This window comes from Tachypleus tridentatus, chromosome 11, assembly GCF_004210375.1.
Source record: "Tachypleus tridentatus isolate NWPU-2018 chromosome 11, ASM421037v1, whole genome shotgun sequence".
In the NCBI taxonomy this organism is placed as follows: domain Eukaryota; kingdom Metazoa; phylum Arthropoda; class Merostomata; order Xiphosura; family Limulidae; genus Tachypleus; species Tachypleus tridentatus.
In genome coordinates this window covers 89930343-89936342 of record NC_134835.1, presented here as the reverse complement: position 1 = coordinate 89936342, position 6000 = coordinate 89930343, and the positions used below count along the sequence as shown (strand labels likewise).

The 6000-nt window shown below is 31.2% G+C and overlaps 1 protein-coding gene across 6 annotated transcripts in view; it reads right to left on the bottom strand.

Moving 5' to 3' along the window:
• Positions 1-3260: 3260 nt before the first annotated feature.
• Positions 3261-6000, bottom strand: part of LOC143232736 (adenomatous polyposis coli protein-like) — a 74720-nt gene continuing 71980 nt past the window's right edge. For all 6 annotated transcript variants that reach the window (XM_076468514.1, XM_076468517.1, XM_076468515.1 and 3 more), the window contains one exon: positions 3261-5783. The gene's annotated coding sequence lies outside the window, so the exon portion shown is untranslated. The remainder of the gene's footprint in view (positions 5784-6000) is intronic.

Below are 6000 nucleotides of genomic sequence, written 5' to 3'. Positions count from 1 at the left end.
TTGAACCTAGGAACAAATCAAGATTGTTCATAAAATATCCCAGTTAGTGACCGTTTAATAATTTCGTGTTTGATTTATGGAATTTAGTATTAAGAATTCACTTTACCGTACAGGTTCCAAAGTCTAGATTTTTTTTTTTCAAATTATAAAAATTTAAAGATACTCTTATAAATATATTATTTAATATACATTTAATTTTTTCAAGTTTCAAACTCGACTTATGTAAATAAATCATAGAAGACAAAGTAACATAATAAAAATACAGGCAGGGCTAGGTGGTTAAGGCGCTCGACTCCTAATCTGAGGGTCGTGAGTTCGACTCCCCCTCATGCTCGCCCTTTCAGCCGTGTGGACATTATAATGTTATGATCAATCCCCTTATTTGTTGATAAAAGAGTAGCCCAACGGTTGGTGGTGGGTGGTGATGACGAGCTGCCTTTCTTCTAGTCTTACACTGCTAAAGTTGGGATAGCTAACGTAGATAGCCCTCGTGTAGGTTTGCGCGAAAAAACAAACAAAATTATTGAAAATAAAAACCTGCAAAAATTCACATAAGGGTCAATCGTTGCCTTGACAATAACCTTATGAGCATATAACATGAAAATTTGGCGTTTGTTTTCTGCTGTAAACTATAATCATTGTATGGTAATTCACTGTCCCTAAACAAAACAATTCGAAATAAGTTTAATTTCGAAATGATACTAACAATTCATAGTACTTTTATTAGTTTACAAATTTATTTTCTTGCCTTTATTTAACAAGAATAAGTTAATAATACAATATAGAAGTTTTATGAAACAAATTTGGGTAAAATATTAGATTTACAGATAAGATAAAAATTTTATTTTATTATTATTAAACACAAAGCTACACCGTGAATTATCTGTGCTATGCCAACCGCGGCAATCGAAATCCGAATTTTTAGCGTTGCGAAATGTGAAACTTACCGTTGACCCACCAGCGGGAACTTTTTATTTAACATTAAACAATTAAGCAGTAAGACTATTTTGATTATTTATATTTATTAATTTATTTGCAGATTACTGTTACAATACTTTGGATTAGTTAATAGTAATTATATATAAATCAAAGATATAACCAAAATGGAGAAAAAAAAATTAAACGTGCGTTTGTTTGTGTCCTAACTTACATATTGCAAGTTCAAATCCCTTCATCGAAATGTTCACTCTTTCAGCCATTGCTGCGTTGTAATTTACACTGTGACCATTGTTCCCATTATTCGAATGAAGCTGCCCAATTGTTGGCACAGGTAATGTCGACCAGCTACCTTCCTTCTAATCTATCACTTTTAGATTAAGGACAACTAGCACAAAAAGCTCTCGTGAAACGTTGCGCAATTTTAAAGAAACTCAAAGGAATGTGAATGCTTTGTAAATGCTAATTTCGGAGCCACAATGGACAAATCAAGAGAAATATGGAAAAAACAATATCTGCAGTTAACGTGTTTGTATAATAACTATTATAATTAGCTGTAATTTCCATAAAAACATTAGTATTAGGCCTACTCTATGTTTTCATACTTTATAATTTATACTTCGATTTTAAAAATAAGTCAATTTAACTATAAAAATATTTGCAATAAATAAAAATTTTGCAACGAGGTGGTACAAAAAACAAAATTCTCATAGATTCTAAGTTGAGATTAATTTAGCTTATAAACCAAAAATGGTCTACTTATACAACATTAAAAGGATCAATATTAGTTAAAAACCACAAAAAGTAAAATAAAACTGAGGTTCGATTTGTTTGCATTCATTAAAACTGGTTCACGTCAGTTTTCTGAAATAATATACAATAACTGACATCGAGTAAATTTGTCTGTTTATTAAAGGTAGTAGAGATTGTTTTGATTAGATGTGTGTTTTTCTGATACCAAAGCCATATCGGGCTATCTGCCGAGTCCACCGAGAGGAATCGAACCCCTGATTTTAGCGTTGTAAATCTTTAGACTTACCGCTGTACCAGCGGGGGACGTTTCGATTAGATACAAACTGATTAAAGAACAGAAGACCAAAATTCATAAAACATATATCCCAATCAAGATACAATCTATTTAATATTAATGAGGTATGCAGTAGGGTATTAACTTGCGTTTCCTAACTAATAAGTTTGCATAACTTTTCAATTTTGTCCTAAAATTTCATACTACCTGTTTACTTGGTCTGCACTAAATTATGAGCCTGGAAAATAAAGTGTGCATACTCAGATGTTGGCGATATGTAAGAAAGTTACTGGATTTTTGTAATTTACATGTTTACCGTTTCTGTCTATTACTGATGGCTTCCATTCATGAATGTTTCAATAAGTGCACACTTAATACTGAGTACCAAAACTAAGGCATATTTTTTACACATTACCAGATTTAAAAGTATCCATGGAATATGCTAGAAAAGTTGTACTTTGTTTAAAAGCACTGTAATGATACATATTTTAAATTTTTAGCATAAAAGACGAGAAGAATAAGATTCTAATGTCAACATTTGCCAGCAGTGATACACACACATTTTTAATAGTTTTGTCTAATACACAACCATACCAACAGCATGTTATCATAACAAATTTCACAAACACGTAAATTCAAGTCGGATCAAGTTATTCACACAAAAAAATGATCTGACGTATTCAGATGTAGTCATGTTCCAATTTTCAAGAGAACTCGCAAATTTCTGTTTGTTAAACAAAGGACACAACTACTTCTATTTCTATTACACAGCTGTTTTGGCAATACAAAATTTTTACTTATGAAGGCTAATATACATTTCAAGCTTTCCAAAACAACTACACACAAGTTTGAGTCCTAAAAGAGAAAAAAATAATAAAAAAATAATACAAGTTAAAAATATTTAACAAACTTCAGAATACTATAGTTGTAGGGCTTTAGATACATGCTTCCTTACGTCTTGCTCTAGAGCAGGAAGCGTGTTTCGTGTGTTTTTATTATCGTATTTCTCAGTTAAATTTCTAAATGCTGAGAATTTTCTTGTAAGTGCTTCAACTACAGTAATATGTATTACCAGAGTACACTGGAACAACCGAGATACTTAGGGGTGTTACATATAAATGTTTATGGGATACCCTTGGATATAATAGCGCTCAGGAAAATGGTGTAATGGGTTATATATCTAATCTGTACACATGCATCACCCAGATCTTTTATTTCAAAACAATCTGAAATGTCAGGACTCCGTCTTCAGTATAAATTGCTTGTATAACAGACAGAAATGTAGCCTTCTTTCCTAGAACATTTAATACGCTCCTTTATTTTTTTCCCATACCTTCAGATGTACAGTGGATTTTAGTAAAAGAAAGAAACTAATTAAATTTCACATTCTAAATAAGCTAACTACAAAAATAATGTTAAGTACAAGTCTGATCCCTTTTTCTGGGAGAAAATCAGCTCTACAATTATAATACATATTTATTGTAAAACAAAAATATTCAAAAGGTACAAACGAATTCGAAATAATAAAATGAAGGCACTAGTATTGATTTCATAAACCTTGTTAATTTTAACTTTACCATCGTCACGTCTTCTGTTATTCTTACAAATGAAGAAAATAACAGAATAGAGAGATGAAATGTATCTAACGTTTAACATTTCATAAATAAGTACAATAACATACTGATAACTTCTGCTTATAAGTGTATAAAATAAAACACAGGAAAAGAAAAAAGCCTTTCTTTAATTAAACAGTTACAAAGCATGAAAAATACGTTATTTTGAGCAAGGAGTAATCTTAGTGAGTGGAATGATTTTACCAACGTGTAGTCAAAAATGCCAAATTTTAACTGTTCAATCTACAAGTATTTGACTTAAAAATAAACTTAGCAGATTAGAGGGAAGATGGTAACACAAAGACAAGAATTTCCACACAAATGTTGACTAGAAACAATCCAGTTTTAAAGGACAACCAAAGTGGTAGAGGTCAGAACACACACACAAAAAGCTTCTCAACTTACCAAGCATAAACTATAAGATTAAATAAAAATGCAATACTTTTTTATAAACCCAAAATTCCCTGCTGTTTAACTACTTACTTCATTAAGTCAAGTACAATATTTTAAACAGGTTTTAATTTAACAGATTTGATATATTTTGCATAAAGTGCTACAAATAAGAAAAAAACAAAACAAACACACACACACAACAACAAATGAAATAGTTTGATTATTTTCCCATCAAGAAAAAGCTACAAAAACTGTTTTAATACCTTTGAAATGTAAGAATAAAATAATCTCAACATAACAATAGTTAAAATGGGCTTCACAAAAAATTATCATACAAGTTTTCTAATTAAATAATTAGTTTGGTTTATATCTATATTTTTATATCTTCACAAATACTTAAGAAAAAAAATATTTTTATTTTTTACACTTGCTATAAGTGGAAAGCACAGCATAAAATACTGTTTATAATGTACAAGTATACAAAAAGAAAAATTTTTGAAAACAGTGAGATACCTTGCCTGTCTCTAACTCTCGTATGAATGTTCAATTACATAACAAGCAAATCCTACTGTTAAAAACCTGCATATTGGTTTTCATTGTTTCTTAATGGCAATTAACATGCGTACATACAAAAAAAAAGCAATTTTAATGTTTACTTATTTTACCATCATAAAATATAGACCACTCACTATGTTCACAAAATACACGAGTATTACTGGATTACTTTACATAAAACACAAACACAGGAATAAATAACTAGCCACATACCACCCTTTTCATTATGAAGAACTTTGCTTTATGTTTCAAGAAGTGAATATCTTGGCTTTAGCCTTGTTTGTTGGCTAAATGCACAACACTCAAAACTGGAAGCCAACTTGACAATGCAAGTTTTATTAGTTCATACTCTTAAGAGCTTCATACAATAACAAAATCCTTCCTCTTAAGTGTTTGTGGTTCTTTATACTTTTTAGCATCAGCTGCATGTTCTTAATATAATCTTGAAAGAATTTCATTTAAGTTTCATTCGACAGTTAAGTCTACATTATAGGTTAAATTTAACATCTTATCATATAAATATATATACAGTTTAACTTCACACTGCGGTAACAATACGACTCTTGTCTCCCACTGCTGGCTCTTTTTCAACGTTCAAAACAGAATTTTTCTGAGAAGTTACTTTCTTTGTTGAGTTTGGATTTTGCTGCATTTTTTCAGGAACAGATCTTTGTTGAGCCACACGAGTAGGGGATGGAATATAATTGAAGGGAGGGACAACAGCTGAGGCTGGACCAGCTGTTGAGTCACTATAAGATGAAAACCCCTGATGTCTTTGATCAATGTCAGACACTTTCCTCCCTACACGAGTGGGAAGAAGAGAAACTCCTGGACTACGAGAGTGATGTGGAGAAGTAGGTGGACTATAATATGGACTTTTCACTGATTTTTCTCCAACATTTCCAGTTTGTTCTTCTCCTTTACAAATAGGTAAGTTAGTAGTCTGTTGTCTACTAAGTCTACGTAAAAAAGAACCTCTGGAAGTACTCTTGACCTTAGTAACTTCACTCACAGTTTGTTGGTGAGTAACTTCATCACTAGAATTCATACTTGAAGTTTGAAAACTCGTTTTCAACTTTGAAGGGGTTTTAATATTACCACTTGGTAATGTAGATTGCACATTTTGGCTTTTTCTAGAACCATTAGCTGCTGGCTCAGGGCTGTATGAAATTGGCTTGTTTTCTGAAGAAAGCTTTTCATATGTAGAACTTTTGCTTAAAGCAGGAGTTGTCGGAATCATGGAACCAGAAGACTGAGCCCTGAGAAAAACAAAAATGTTACAATACATATCAAAATCAAATGGTGCAACATAATTATTAAAGGTCTGTAAAACAAGCAAAACATCACGTATGACAAAAATAAAATATACTTTGTTATTGAACAACAAAAATAGAAGTCAATACAATTTGTCACATGGTTGTTCTTTGGTAATTGCTAGGTTACATAATTTGGGTTTATCATTTATAACTGTAATTT